General features: G+C 44.5%; 1 protein-coding gene across 5 annotated transcripts in view; it reads right to left on the minus strand.

Annotated features, from left to right (window-relative positions):
* SETD4 (SET domain containing 4) overlaps positions 1–16,601 on the minus strand; it is a 580,992-nt gene that overhangs the window by 405,349 nt on the left and 159,042 nt on the right. For all 5 annotated transcript variants that reach the window (XR_010840851.1, XR_010840853.1, XR_010840854.1 and 2 more), the window contains one exon: positions 625–737. The gene's annotated coding sequence lies outside the window, so the exon portion shown is untranslated. The remainder of the gene's footprint in view (positions 1–624; positions 738–16,601) is intronic.

The following is a 16,601-nucleotide window of genomic DNA, read 5'->3' on the forward strand; positions in this document are numbered from 1 at the left end:
TGGGAAAAAGTGGGTGAGCAAGTGAATAAGTGAGTGAGTGAGTTAATGAATAAGTGAATGTGTAAGTGAGAGAGGGAGGAAGCAAACTAATGGAGAAAGAAAAAAGTACCCCAATATGGTAGGCAGGTCCTAACAGAAAAGTCTTTATAAAATCATGTGTAGCAAACCACAGGGGAAAAACGGAACATGGGAAATACGGTCAACCCAGATATTTCACGGCCTGCGTATCTGAAGACCCTGAAATCCCTAGCCACTGATTCAATGAGATTATAGGCTAAAATTTTATAAATGAAAAATTTACAAGGAAACTTGAGGAGCGACCAGTCCAGTATGAATTCAGAACCAAATGCCACTTTGAAAGATCCTGTGTATCCATCCTAACACCAGCCTACCTACACTCCCCTCCAGGAAACCCCTAATCATGAGATCCCACCAAGAAGTCTCCCTGGCCTTTCAAATTTCATCATTCGCAAAGAATTCTAAAGCACACCTCTGCATCCACCCAGAACCGCAAACATTCCTTTTAAACACAGAACCACAGCCTCTGAATCCCTGACCACCCAGTGTCCAAATTCAGAGCCAAGAGGTGTTCTTTCAAACTTGAAGCAGTTCAGAACCACCTACCTCCAAGTTTCTTCGAGTCACCATACTTAACTCTGGGAATTCGAGGTTCTGGAAAGCTTGTCAGAAGGAGAGCATGTTGCTTAATTTCTCTGGGCTTCCGTCAGGGTCTCCGTCTGTAAAATGGAAGGAATTCATCACCCATCACAGAGGGGCATGTGACCTCAATGAGAGAATTATGTGAAATGCTTAATACGATGCCTGCTTCACAGCAAGTGCTCAGTGGGTGTCTGCTGTGGTTCCTTACTCTTATTAAGGTGAAATTCACGTAACATAAAATTTTCCATTTTAAGGTGCACAATTCAGTGGCAGTTAGTACGGTCACAGTATGTGAACCACTTCCCTCTAGATCCGAAACATTTTCATTACCCAAAAAAAGCCCCTTATTCACTAAGCAGTTAACTCCCTATTTCCCTTCTCCCCTGCTCCAGCAACCACTCGTCTGCTCTCTGTCTCTGTGGCTTTACCCGTCCTGGATGTATCATATAAACAGAATCATACAATATGGGACCTGTTGTGTCTGGCTTCTTTCACTAAGTATAACGTTTCCAAGATTCATCCATATCGTAGTATGTATCACTATTTCATGCCTTTTTAAGGCTGAATAATATTCCGTTGTATGTGTGCACCACCATGTGTTTACCTGCTCCTCTGCTGATAACATCAGGGTTGTTTCCACACTTTGGCTGTCATGAATAGCACTGCCATGAACATCTGTGGACATGTATTTAAGTACCTGTTTTCAGTTCTTTGGGGTATAAACCTCGGAGTGAAATTGTTGGATCATATGGTAATTCTATGTCTAATTTTTTAAGGAACTGCAAAACTATCATTATTTCTAAAACATTCATTTCAGTGTCTACTAAGAACAGGGCATTCTTTCACAGCGGGTGCTTGTAAATATCCATGAGCTACAGCCCCTGCCCTCTGGGAACTTATTTTCTATAAGCAGCATTAATCCAAATGGAAACAAATAGTCATAATTTTCCACAGGCTGTTAGTTTTATTCAAAGTGAGCACCTAAGCAAACTCATGACAATTGAACCTCAAATTTCAAAGTAGTCTTTAACCCCCAAATATACATATTTCAAATGTATATAGGTAAATAAGCCTATTCTCTTAAGTAGGGCTGATAACTTCTAACTGGGTCAAACTTGACTTTCCGCAGCCAATAACCGATAAAATGTATTTTTAGGTCTTAAATCATACACATCCATGCAAGCACAGATGCTCATAGAAACACAGAGGGAAGGACAACATAGTAGGTTTCAGAGCAACCAAGCCAGGGCAGAGATTCAAAGAGCAGAACAATGCAACAACAATGCCAGGACATGGGGCAGATGTGCCAGTTATGGAAAGAGGTGGGGTTCACAGATGAGAGAAGAATGTCAGTTTCATGTCCCTGCCAAATCTTTCACAACTAATTACACCCTGACAGCCTATAAATTCCTCTAATAGTTTTCAATGAAGAAACTATTCTTCTACCCATTCCCACAACGATGAAGTAGCGTAGCTGGTTTAGACTAGCTTCCAGAATCACCCAAGTGGCGTTGATTATCATTGATGGGTGTGGACAAGAAAGAAAAAAAGAATGCATTCTCGTGAGAGCCTTCTGGGCAAAAAGCATTATGTATGGCAAGTATAAGATTCCCGGGCTTCCCTGGTGGCGCAGTGGTTGAGAGTCCGCCTGCCGATGCAGGGGACGCGGGTTCGGGCCCCGGTCCGGGAGGATCCCACGTGCCGCGGAGCGGCTGGGCCCGTGAGCCACAACTACTGAGCCTGTGCGTCCGGAGCCTGTGCTCCGCAACGGGAGAGGCCACAACAGTGAGAGGGCCGCGTACCGCAAAAAAAAAAAAAAAAAAAAAAAAAAAAAAAAAAAAAGATTCCACACATAAAATGTCCCTATTTCCCAACTGAAACAAATATCTGAGGAGTACCTCTCCTCTCCCCTCCCCTCCCCTCCTCTTCTCTCTCTCTCTCTCTCTCTCTCTCTCTCTCTCTTTCTTCCACCCCTCAAACTAGGAGCCAACACAATAGCTGAGCTCTCCAACCAACTACCCCTCAAATCATTTTTCAGAGTCAAGGGATTTATCTTTCCCACCATGGAAGAGTTCTGGTTCCATACATGTCAGTTAAGAAACAAAAATTCAGTTTCCAGAGACAGAGGCTCACTCATCTCCAACCAGCAGCTTCTTTCATGGTTCTGAACGAAGACAAAGGTAGCTAGCGTTCATATGGTGGCTTCTGTCTTCAAGACACTTTAGAAAGAGGAGGGGGTAGTGGGTTAACAGACCACCTTCAAAACCCTATTTTTCAGGTGGCTAGTCTACATTTTGACTGTTTAAATAAAGCAGGAATGGAACAGACCCATTCAAAAGGTCTAGTTCTACGGAGAGAGTGAACCATCTATGGGGCAAAAGAAAATAAGTAATAAAATAAGTGTCAAGTCCCCAAAAGTGAGCCCCCCTCTGCCAAAGGTCACTGACTTAGGAGTCAGGCACAACTCACTTCAAGTCCTTATCCTGCCATTTACTAGCTCTGTACCCTCTGAAAGCATCCATATTCTCACTGGAAAATGGGAGAAATAACACCACCTACCAAAAAGATGGAAGCGAGTTAATGTCCAGCCTAGTGGTCAGTAATCGTGGTGGTAGTGGTAATATTATGCCCCGTATCAATGACCCAACTTTTAGAGTGTAATTTATTATTTTATAGGACCAAGTCTTTTCAAAATATTAAGTGGTTTGGGGATCCTTGAAAATGTTGAGAGGTAAGAAGCATTTTGCATTTTTTTTTTTTTTTTGCGGTATGCGGGCCTCTCACTGTTGTGGCCTCTCCCGTTGCGGAGCACAGGCTCTGGATGCGCAGGCCTAGCGGCCATGGCTCACAGGCTTAGTTGCTCCGCGGCATGTGGGATCTTCCCGGATCAGGGCACGAACCCGTGTCCCCTGCATTGGCAGGCGGATTCTCAACCACTGAGCCACCAGGGAAGCCCGCATTTTGCATTTTTTTAAAACAATTTGGGGATTGTTGTTTTAAAGAGTTTTTAAACCTTTGCAGTTGATAGCTGGGCACTACTGATGTAGCATGGGAGCATGAGCCAAGATTCTTCCAGGATGTCTGAGTAAGGATGTCTGAAACAAGAGACGCGCCACGTGAAACCCATACCGGCTGCTTCTTCAGCTCATCGCCATGCTTCCCATCATTTATTGGACTGGCCAAAAAGTTCGTTCGGGTTTGTCAGAGGATGTTACAGAAAATCCCAAACGAACTTTTTGGCCAACCCAGTATTTCCTCTTTGAGTGTGGCTTGGGATGAGGTAGTATCACTTGTGAAAGGAATTGCTCCAAGACACAGAAAGGCTTACAGAGATACTGATTTAAGAGTAAAAATATGTTTGTTACTTCACCCTCAGTGAGTGAAGACCACTGAGGCTTTACAACTGTCCTCTCATCAGCAGAGAATTTAGACGTGTGAAGTAATTCCTCTACCTTGTAAATTTAGTACAGTATCCTGACCTAAATACAACCAAACTGAGTCCACCTAGAGAATTTTGAATATCCAACTGGATATTTACAGATGACTTCAAAATGTGTATCTCCAGCCCAGATCTCACCTATGGATTTCAGAACCATAAATTCCATGTGGCATCTTAAATGCCACTTGTCCAAATCTGATCTTAAGATCTTCTCTCCGAGTCCCAGTCCTTCTTCCCTCCTCCTGTGTCTCCTCTCTCAGGGAATGGTCCTTCCTACATCCAGTTTTGTTGAGTAGAATCAGAGGGGCCACCCTTGGCACCATTTCTCCACGTCCCACCCACACATCACAGCCAACCCATCACCAACTCCTGTCCATTTTCCCTCCTAATAATAATTAGGTCTCTTCACTTCTCTCCAGTTCCATGGCCACCAACCTACAAACCCAAGACACTGACATTTTTTCCATGAACTACTCCCCAGCATCCTCCCTGAACCTGCCCTAATCTCTTCCCCGTGGTTTCCAGAACGATCTTCTCAAAACTCAACATTCCACCTTAAATTCCTCCTTGGCTTCCTATTGTTCAGGTAAAGGAAGAAACATTGAGCATAGCCTAGAACACTCACCATGATTTGACCTCACAGACTTTTACGTACTCTGAGCGCCAGCCGGGGTCTCCATTCAAATATATGCCTGCTCCCGTCACTGGGTGTTTGCTCATGCTCTTCTCCCTCCCAGACAATCTCTTTCCCCCAACCCCACCTCCGTCTGGACAAGTCCTACTTGCCCTTCAAATCTCTGCTCAAAAATTGCTCCCTAAGAAATTGTCTTGGTCAGATTCTTACATTCCATGTGGTTCAGCGTGGCTCCATGTGTTCATGGAACCATATCTCTTTCTTCAGTGCTCTCCTTTCAGTCTGCGTTTATCACCCCCCACCTCACTGTTGTGACTGTTGTAACTGCTCCTCTACTAGGCTGTGAGCCCAATGCGAGCAGGGACTGTATCTGGTTTGTACACCATTATACCCTGATTACCAAGGCCAGTGTATAGTGAAAAGTAGGCACTTGGTAAATAGCTGTTGAATGAATGATGAAATGGATGAATGTGAAAAGGTATATTACATGTCTAATAGGAGGATATGCGAGCCTCAAGGGTAACCTTAAAAAGAGTCTATAGCGGGCTTCCCTGGTGGCGCAGTGGTTGAGAGTCCGCCTGCCGATGCAGGGGACACGGGTTCGTGCCCCGGTCCGGGAAGATCCCACATGCCGCGGAGCGGCTGGGCCCGTGAGCCATGGCCGCTGAGCCTGCGCGTCCGGAGCCTGTGCTCCGCGATGGGAGAGGCCACAACATTGAGAGGCCCTGTGGACGTGGCTAGGGAAGGGCAGAGGGCTTCTGCATCCCAGGTCAGAGTCCTACAGCAATGCTACAAAGATCCCAGCCTTTGTTATTTCTAGCAAATTCTGTAGAAAGAGAGGGTACAAATATTTGGGCATCTTTCTTTTATATCACCACCCTGAGAATCTTGAGTTTCAAATGGAGAGTCAATGGTGGGGATGGTGATGAGAGAAAGAACGAAGGAAAATGCCATTCCGAAACATTCTAGAGCTTTCAGGACAAAATGCAAATGTGCTAAAGAATATCAGATAGAAATAGGGCCTATCTACAGTTTTGCAAAATGAATAAGGAGATCTCACAAACATCCATGCGTTACATATCTTTTACAAATTATGTAGCCCCTCCAACCATCTTAAACACTGTTGGAAATTTCCAACTAACTGGGAAAAATATAGTCCTCAGCCTTTCCTCAAGATGTCTGAGGAAGTGAGACTTGACATAGGTTTTTTGACGTGTGGCAAAAGCCACGTCATGTTTCAGAAGGAAGATGGGAAGAGGTGTGTCCTGCCCAACCACATAGAATTTCTCGGCTGAGAACAGCCACTAGACCTGTGGCCCGGCTATGAGCCACCAGAGGAGGCTTGCCTAAATGCTAAAAGGACTCCAGTCACGTGTTTTTTCTGTTTTGATAATTACTCGTTCATTTGAAAAGAAAAAAAAAAAAATGAGTATCCATCTCACATGTGAGCCTACATTTAAAATCAAGCTTTCATGATGCCTCTTTAGAGAACTAAAAATCTAACAATGCAAGGATAGAACCCTCCTGCAGAAAGACTAGCACCTTCCCCCAAAGCTACCAGACTGTTCTTTCCAGCACTAGAGCTCAAAGTTTCTTTGTTTCCTTGAAAAACTTCAACTTGAAAGAATATACATGATATTCTGAATTTGCACTGCAATCAGAACAACAGAAGTCTAAACTCAAGCTTTAAATAAGAGTGAAAAATGGATATGTGGCTGGCTTCTCCTGCCCCAGATCAGATGATTGAGAAGATGTTCAAGAACCTAATCCCATGAAATATGCAAGGTGCTGTCACTCATCCAACTCTCTTTTACTCTCACTTCTGAAGACCCCACCTGTATTGCTTCATCTCCTCTACCTGAACCAACTCCAAGCCAAACCAGAGCTCTTTTCTTCTAAGTTTACTGAACCTCGATCTTTAACCCCCTGACATTTTCTTGCCTTGGCAAAAACCCTAAAGCTTTCAGGGTGGTTAACAAACAGTAGGCGTCGGCCTCCAAGGGTTAAGAATTCACGCTCCCAGATGATAATCATCGGTATATTGTTCCGGAAAATTAAATACACCTGGGCCAAGTTTCTTAAGGCTGTACTCTTTGGAGATGTTTCAATTTTTTTAAAAAAAGAAGCAGTTCAAGAATGTGAAGTTCATTGTTCACATATATTTTCCTAGACTTCTTTGCTTTTCTTTTTTCTCTGGTATTTCATTATGTGCTTTGGGCTTTCCCCAGGTTTTTTTACCTGCCCTGGGCCTCTTTGATAAATGAAAAATGTACTTGCACTCTGCCCTCTCCGGAGGGGCAGCAAATGACAAAAGAAACTGTTCATTCGGGAAGGCCTGACTGCACTATCATTGGATTCAAGCAATCTATCTGCACAGTTCTCCAGCAACAAGAACGAACTCGGCTGGGTGGGCTCCCTCACTCAAGAAATGCTGATTTAATCCTTCTACGCACCAAACATTAGGCTCGCATCATGTCTCCAGAAAACCTATCAGGATATTCTGGTTCTCGAGGAATTCACATCTGTGGGGATAATGGACTCGAATAGAGGTGAGCACAGGTCCTACCAGAGGAGTGGACACCCATGGTAGAAGGAAGGCTGAGGAATGCATCACATGATGTAATCACCAGTCCACCACATGATGGAGATGCCATCATGGCCTCCCAGGTAGAGAAACCAGCCGAGGCAAAGGTACAGAAATATGAAAGGACATGGGGACGTTTCTAGGTGGCCAGACCAAGCCGTGGGGAAGAGAAACTAAAAATGAAACCTAGGAGTATCTATGAAAAATGGGTGATGAAAGCTTTGGTGTGTTGGCTTTATTCTGCATTAAGAGGAAGGCAAAACACAAGGGGCGCTTTCAGTCTGACAAGGGATTAAACACGGAGTTGTGATAGGAAGCATGACCAATGATGTCTCCTCTGGCTGTAAGAGAAGTGTATGAGGGGGGAGAAGAGGGCAGAGAAGAATCCTCTTCAGTTGAGGACAGCATGAAGGGACTTCAGGAAGAAGGTGGCCTTTGAACAACATTTTAAAGGAGGAGCAGGACTCAGACCATGAGTGACGAGAAACAGTGCCCTGATCAGAGCAGGGGCACAGGCTGGCCAGTGGGCATGGCCCGTTCCAGAAGGAGCATGGGATCTGCCGGGGTTGGCCGGGCTGCTGGAGGCTTAGGGCAGAAGACAAGCAGGCAAGTTAGGCTAGATCGTGTTGTGGAGGCCTCTGAGTGCCACATTAAGGGTACCGTTCTGAAGACAACAGCAAGCCTGCGAGGTTGGCGATGTCCACGTCGCCCCCTCTCTTGCAGTTGGCTGTGGTCACGTGGGATGCGACCCGAAGCGGTGGACTCACGTGTCAGATCTTCCCATCCAAGCTGCCAGAGCGCCTCTTCATTGCCTTTTCCTTTCCAGCGGGTGGTGATGACGCCAAGCTCAGAGTATCCTTGGGAGCCCAGTGAACATGACTGAAACTCCATCAGCCTGAATCCCTGAATGAATGGCTGTGTGCACAGAGCCATACCATGACCAGCTTACTCACCCAATACTGTTACGTGAGCAGAAACTAACCATCTATTAATTGTGTGTCCTTTTATGCTTTGAGATCTATTTGTTATACCAGTTCTGCCTACCCTACCTAACATTGGCCCCAACTAGCAATGGGAACATAAAAAGTCAAGAGACTTGTGGACATTAGTCCTCCAGATGTGGCTACCAGTTTTAAGTGCAGGTGAGGGTCAAAGATGGAGCCACCATTTCCAGCCAGAATGGAGGAGAGGATTGAGAGGCCATTCATCTGAGTTACCATGGAAGGAGGAAAAGGTTTTGGAGGAAGGTAATGAGGTTTGGGACCTGTAGAAATTGGGGTATCTGCGGGGTCTCCAGTGGAGCTGTCCTGCAGGCAGTTAGGAACACAGGCAAGGAGCTGGACCCTGGAAGCCTGGTAGAGCCACACAGATGGTTCCAGAACAGCCCATGCTACCCAGGAAGCCTCCCTGTGTACTTTCCTCAAATGTTGCAAATGTCTATGTATAAAATAGACAAAGACCTACTGTCTAGCACAGGGAACTCAATATTTTGTTATATTTTGTAATAACCTATAAGGGAAAAAAAGGTTGTTTTGTAATAACCTACAATGGAAAAGAATCAGTTATATATACACAACTGAATCACGGTGCAGTACACCTGAAAGTAACACAACATTGTAAAACAACTATACTTCAATTTTTTTTAAATACTGCAAATGTCAAGGACCACAGACTGTATTAATCCGTTATTTTAAATATTACTGATAACCTTTTAAGGTGAACTCGGAATGAGTTATGGGTGCTAAATTGTCTTGGGTTAGTAGAAACTCCAGCTCTGCCACTTACTAGCATACCAAGAGATGTCACCTGTCAGGGCCTCCATTTTTCTTCTGTATAAAATGGGGTAATGCCTCTGCCCTTGCAGTGAGGAACAAATGGGCAATGTACCCATTACACAGGGTTCAGCGCCCATACGGGCAATTACTGTAAACAAATGACAATCAGTACGGCATTTATTGAATTATTCTAAGTGTGCTACTGGATCCACCCACTTAATCTTGACAAACCCTGGTACAATCACTTTCCCCATTATACAGAACAGGAATGTGAGACCAGAGAGGTGAAGTAACTTGCTCAAGATTACACAGCTAATGGTGAAGCTGGGCTCCAACCCCAGCAGGCAGACTGTGGCACGTGGGCTCTTCCCTGCCACATGACGCAACCATCCTGGGAAGGCATGGTCCCCTCGGGAGCACAGTGTCCCTCTTCCGCCTCGTTCTTTCCTGAGTCATGACCTAGGAAGCATCTCCAGCAGTTGTAAGCACTTGCTCATTGCCTCTATCAAGCAGTTCATCAAGGCAGCTGGCAGTTCTCTGCAGGTTCTAAGTGGTTATGAGAGCTTTTGACTTATTCTTGAATAGCATTTTCACAGTAATGGAGAAAAGTCAAGAATTCCCAAAAAAACAAATGCCACTCGGGCAAGATAACAATCCCAGGGCTGGGCTTCCCTGGTGGCGCAGTGGTTAAGAATCTGCCTGCCAATGCAGGGGACATGGGTTCGAGCCCCAGTCCGGAAAGATCCCACGTGCCACGGAGCAACTGAGCCCACGCGCCACAACTACTGAGCCTGCGCTCTAGAGTCTGTGAGCCACAACTACTGAGCCCGCGTGCCACAACTACTGAAGCCCGTGCACCTCAACTACTGAAGCCCGTGCACCTAGAGCCCGTGCTCCACAACAAGAGAAGCCACAGCAATGAGAAGCCCACGCACCACAACGAAGAGTAGCCCCCGCTCACCTCAACCAGAGAACTAACGTTAATAATAATAATTTTTTAAAAAATAAAAGAAACAATCCCAGGCCTCCTATAATGTTCTTAATTTTCCAAAGCATATGCCTGTGATCTTCATCTCACTTCCACTGAAGGAGATTGGAACTCGGGCCATTCAAAGGTTCATGGAGGGAAACAGAGGACATGGGCAGAGAAAATGTAAACTGTCCCCCTTGAAAGAGGCTACTTGCTGCACCCATTTTTCTCTGTCTTAGCCAGGACCATCTGGAGCCCAGGAGGACAAGCGTAGAAGGGGGGAAGGGGGGATGGGTCATTTCAGCTGCTTGGCTTGGGCTGCAGGACCCACCCTATGTGGAAGGGCCCCTCTCCAGAGGTTGCTGCAGCTGTTTTTCCCATGGGTGTCTCTTCTCCAGGCTGTTCTACTGCAGGTTTCATTCTGGGGGACAAGATCAGACCGGCGCAGAGGCTCTGCTACAACTTACTGAATGTTAAAGTACCATGAGGTTAAAACTGAAGCAACACGATGATGCTTGAAAAAACTTCAGGGCTTGGGGCACCTCAGACCCCAGTGCTCAACTTGGTAGAGAGTAATTTCCCACATGGGGAGACCTGGGATGCTGTGCTGCCACCGTGTTACTATTACGACACTCCAAGCAGTTGCAAAGCCGAAACGCCCAGAGTACTTCTTGGTAGTTTCTGACCCTGCCTGCAGGTAGCTTGACAGGACCCAGAGGCCTGGGTCAAGCATCTCGCTTGATCCGCGCACTCTCTGTCACCTCCCAGATCTTACTGTTAGCGCCCGCAGAAGCCACGGGCACTGAGAACTTTCCTCCACGGTGCACAGACGTCCCCAGGCACCTTTCAGGACTCCAGAGAGCTCACGGACCTTCTTCTCCCAGTTACACCCCTTATTCCTAAGCCTTGGTGCCCATCTCACCCTCCTTTAAAAGGGGGGAGGGGTATATTATATTTTTTAAACCCCGAATAAAAAAGGGATCAGGGGCTTCCCTGGTGGCGCAGTGGTGGAGAGTCCACCTGCCGATGCAGGGGACACGGGTTCGAGCCCCGGTCCGGGAGGATCCCACGTGGCACAGAGCGGCTGGGCCCGTGAGCCATGGCCGCTGAGCCCGCGCGTCCGGAGCCTGTGCTCCGCAACGGGAGAGGCCACAGCGGTTAGAGGCCTGCGAACCGCAAAAAAAAAAAAAAAAAAAAGGGATCAATCAACATATTTCTTAGAAGAACTTCCAAGAGTCTCCGGCCTCACCAGCCACAGAGGCTGGCTGTGGCTTCTTTGCTCAGCCTGCAGCTCATTTAAGGATCATTAGAAATGACTCATGTTCCAGTTCTTAAAATCAAACTTCTGCCAAATCCAAGACTCTGAATTTATCCAAATGGTGGAAACATGCTTTTACCACCCATCCACCAAAATACTTCCCATTCAGATAAACATTATGGCTGATTCAATCCTCTCAAATTTTAAAAATATTCTTACGCCTTCACCATCAGGGCAGAAGCCCTCAGTGTTCCTCACACAGGCTCAGAGAATTCCATTCACAGTGGGGTTTACTGACCAGGGTTCTTGGCCTTCCTTTTTTTTTTTTTAAACATCTTCATTGGAGTAGAATTGCTTTACAATGGTGTGTTAGTTTCTGCTTTATAACAAAGTGACTCAGCTATATGCATATGTATATCCGCATAGCCCCTGCCTCTTGTGTCTCCCTCCCACCCTCCCTATCCCACCCCTCTAGGTGGTCACAAAGCACCGAGCTGATCTCCCTGTGCTATGCGGCTGCTTCCCACTAGCTAGCTATTTTACATTTGGTAGTGTATATATGTCCATGCCACTCTCTCACTTCATCCCAGCATACCCTTCCCCCTCCCCGTGTCCTCAAGTCCATTCTCTACATCTGTATCTTTATTCCTGTCCTGCCCCTAGGTTCTTCAGAACAATTTTTTTTTTATTCCATATATATGTGTTAGCATACAGTATTTGTTTTTCTCTTTCTGACTTACTTCACTCTGTATGACAGACTCTAGGTCCACCCACCTCACTACAAATAATTCAATTTTGTTTCTTTTTATGGCTGAGTAACATTCCATTGTATATATGTGCCACATCTTCTTTATCCATTCATCTGTTGATGGACACTTAGGTTGCTTTCACGTCCTGGCTATTGTAAATAGAGCTGCAGTGAACATTTTGGTACATGACTCTTTTTGAATTATGGTTTTCTCAGGGTATATGCCCAGTAGTGGGATTGCTGTGTAGTATGGCAGTTCTATATTTAGCTTTTTAAGGAACCTCCATACTGTTCTCCATAGTAGCTGTATCAATTTACATTCCCACCAACAGTGCAAGAGGGTTCCCTTTTCTCCATACCCTCTCCAGCATTTACTATTTGCAGATTTTTTGATGATGGCCATTCTGACTGGTGTGAGGTGATACCTCACTGTAGTTCTGATTTGCATTTCTCTAATGATTAGTGATGTGGAGCATCCTTTCATGTGTTTGTTGGCAATCTGTATATCTTCTCTGGAGAAATGTCTATTTAGGTCTTCTGCCCATTTTTGGATTTGGGTTGTTTGTTTTTTTGATATTGAGCTGCATGTAAATTTTGGAGATTAATCCTTTGTCAGTTGCTTCATTTGCAACTATTCTCTCCCATTCTGAGGGTTGTCTTTTTGTCTTGTTTATGGTTTCCTTTGCTGTGCAAAATCTTTGAAGTTTCATTAGGTCCCATTTGTTTATTTTTGTTTTTAATTTCCATTTCTCTAGGAGGTGGGTCAAAAACGATCTTGCTGTGATTTATGTCATAGAGTGTTCTGCCTATGTTTTCCTCTAAGAGTTTTATAGTGTCTGGACTTACTTTTAGGTCTTTAATCCATTTTGAGTTTATTTTTGTGTGGTGTTAGGGAGTGTTCTAATTTCATTCTTTTACATGTAGCTGTCCAGTTTTCCCAGCACCACTTATTGAAGAGGCTGTCTTTTCTCCATTGTATATTCTTGCCTCCTTTATCAAAAATAAGGTGACCATATGTGCATGGGTTTATCTCTGGGCTTTCTATCCTGTTGCATCGACCTATATTTCTCTTTTTGTGTCAGTACCATACTGTCTTGATTACTGTAGCTTTGTAGTATAGTCTGAAATCCGGGAGCCTGATTCCTCCAGCTCCATTTTTCTTTCTCCAGATTGCTGTTGCTAGTCAGGGTCTTTTGTGTTTCCATACAAATTGTGAAAGTTTTTGTTCTAGTTCTGTGAAAAATGCCATTGGTAGTTTGATAGGGATTGTACTGAATCTGTAGATTGCTTTGAGTAGTAGAGTCATTTTCACAATGTTGATTCTTCCAATCCAAGCACATGGTATATCTCTCCATCTGTTTGTATCTTCTTTAATTTCTTTCATCAGTGTCTTATAGTCTTCTGCATACAGGTCTTTTGCCTCCTTAGGTAGGTTTATTCCTAGGTATTTTATTCTTTTTGTTGCAGTGGTAAATGGAAGTGTTTCCTTAATTTCTCTTTCAGATTTTTCACCATTGGTGTATAGGAATGCAAGAGATTTCTGTGCATTAATTTTGTATCTTGCAACTTTACCAAATTCATTGATTAGCTCTGGTAGTTTTCTGGTAGCATCTTTAGGATTCTCTACATATAGTATCATGTCATCTGCAAACAGTGACAGCTTTACTTCTTCTTTTCTGATTTGGATTCCTTTTATTTCTTTTTCGTCTCTGATTGCCGTGGCTAAAACTTCCAAAACTATGTTGAATAGTAATGCTGAGAGTGGAAAAACTTGTTTTGTTCCTGATCTTAGAGGAAATGGTTTCTGTTTTTCACCATTGAGAACGATGTTGGCTGTGGGTTTGTCATATATGACCTTTATTATGTTGAGGTAAGTTCCCTCTATGCCTACTTTCTGGAGGGTTTTTATCATAAATTGGTGTTGAATTTTGTCAGAAGATCTTTCTGCATCTATTGAGATGATCATATGATTTTTATCCTTCAATTTGTTAATATGGTTTACCACATTGATTGATTTGTGTATATTGAAGAATCCTTGCATTCCTGGGATAAACCCCACTTGATCATGGTGTATGATCCTTTGAATGTGCTGTTGGATTCTGTTTGCTAGTATTTTGTTGAGGATTTTTGCATCTATGTTCATCAGTGATATTGTTGGCCTTCCTTAATCAATAGAAACTGACTAGAGGCCAGACAAGAAATACAAACAAGGCTTTATTCGGGCGCTGCTGCAGCAAGGGGTAGCAAAAACAAGTAACATGTTCCTTTACTCGCTCCCCAAGGGAGGACAAGCTGGTTCCTCATAAGGGAAGAGGGTAAGGGCGGGTTCAGTGTTCCTCATATAGGATATGGGTAAGGGCAGGTCCAGGGGTCGGGCCAGAGGAGTGGCTTAGGGGTTTGCCCACCCCTTTGGTGGTATGTACAGGGGTATGCACAATACCCTGCTTTTGCTCCCAGTACTCTGTTTTTGCTCCCAGCTCTTAAGAAGTAGCAGTTGGGTTTTTGGTCTTTTTCTTTCTTGTTGTCCATAATTTGCCCCAACTGCACATGGATGCAGTTATTTTTAGTCCCTTATAGTTTCTTTGTATTTTGTTGCTTGAGAAGACATTTGTCCAGGTGCAAGCATGCCGCAAAGGGTCCCAGGTCCCAGCCTGTCTCAGAGTTACCAATTCACAGTCTGACAGAGTACTCCTATCATGGGCATTTTTAAAAAGCTGACCAGGGGCTCAGGTATGCACAGCTTGATGGTGAGATCCTTTGATTCAAGCTCTCCGTTTTGCTGATGAGAAAGCCAGGCCCATGACACTAAAAGGTTTGCCCAAAGTCACATGGCTATGAAGGAAGCCTCCAACATGACACGGATGCTCAAACAGCTCTGACCTTTGCTCTAGGTCTAAAGGAGGGAAATCACTGTTTATTAATTCCTCTTAGGCAAATAATCATTTAGTTCTCTCGTTGGTAACAACTTCTCTCCTTACCAAAGAAGACCTCATGGCAGAGCGAACTAGGCTCAAAGAGGGAACAGCATTTGACTATGAACACGTGGAAGGGAGGCTGTTCCAGGCAGCAGAAACAAAGGCATGGAGGTGGAACTTTCTGAGGTACATAACAGGTCACAGAGTAAGTGGTTCCTTGGAGTGGAGCACAGGCAGATGAAAACGATTTAAACAATTGTATCCTTGTAACTATTTTTCAAAAGTAATTACCCTCCCATTACATTAATACATATACAGAGACATAAGTCCCATCATGTGTTAATTCTATCTTATTGTACCTTCAAGAAGTCTCCACCCCAAAACACTGAGGGGGAATCAAGTTTTGCTAATCATAGAAAGTACATCATAGAAGGTAAAGAAGAATTTACCAATCATTGGAGTTCTTCATAAAAGGCATGAGCTGCCGGGACTTCCCTGGTGGTCCAGTGGTTAAGAATCTGCTAATCGTAGGAGGTTTTGCTAATCATAGGAGGTAGATTTCATGTAAAGAAGAATTTACCAATCATTGGAGTCCTTCGTAAAAGACATGAGCTGCCAGGACTTCTGTGGTGGTCCAGTGGTTAAGAATCTGCCTTCCAATGCAGGGGACGTGGGTTCGATCCCTGGTCAGGGAATTAAGATCCCACAGGCTGTGGGGCACCAAAGCCCAAGTGCCCCAAGTACAGAGCCCACAAACTCTGGAGCCCGCGCGCCACAACCAGAGAAAAGCCCGCACGCTGCAACAAAGAGCCTGCGTGCCACAACTAAGACCCGATGCAGCCTAAATAAATAATTTAAATCAATCAATCAATCAATACAACTGCAGGATAAGTTAAAAAAAAAAAAAAGGCATGAGCTGCCAACAAAGTAATGAGCTCCCCATTGCTTGATGCATTCAAGCAGGGGGCTGGTTGACCACCTGACTGGAAGATCAGAGAGATTTTTGCTTTGGTGGGAAGTTGGCAGGAGGACATTTAAGGAGTCTTCCAAGCAGAACAGATAATGGTCTTTGGGTTAGAACTAAGGATCCACCTGAGTTTAACCCCAGCTCTGCTCCTTAGCAGCTGGGTGACTTGGCAAAGTAGCAAACTTCTCTGTGCCCCAGTTTCCTTCAAGATAAAGTAGGAATAAACACCGGTACCTACTTCTAGGGTTGCTGCAAGAATTAAATGAGTTCATCCATATCAAGTGTCTGAGACATAAACAATGCTTGGTAAATGTTGGTTGTCATTCTTGTTATGAAACTGTTATTATTACTGGTACTCTGAGATCTCAGCGTCTTTCACTCTCCAGCATCATGAGGCCCCGTAAGTAGATGCCACTGAAGTATACACCCAGCCAAGTGTATACCGGCTGATGCCACTGTGCCTACACAACACAATGTGACATCCATCCAAGTACAAACCGTGTACCAAATACCCAGTCTCCTTCTAATGGTTCCTTTTCTTCTTTCTTTTTTTTAATTAAAAAAGTTCTTACGAAGCAAAAAGAACGGTGAGGCTCAGGTTTAAACAACTGGATTAATATCTAATTACGTTAACACATAGCAATGTAATTC

The sequence above is a fragment of the Kogia breviceps genome, chromosome 5 (genome assembly GCF_026419965.1).
Source record: "Kogia breviceps isolate mKogBre1 chromosome 5, mKogBre1 haplotype 1, whole genome shotgun sequence".
NCBI classification, from domain to species: domain Eukaryota; kingdom Metazoa; phylum Chordata; class Mammalia; order Artiodactyla; family Physeteridae; genus Kogia; species Kogia breviceps.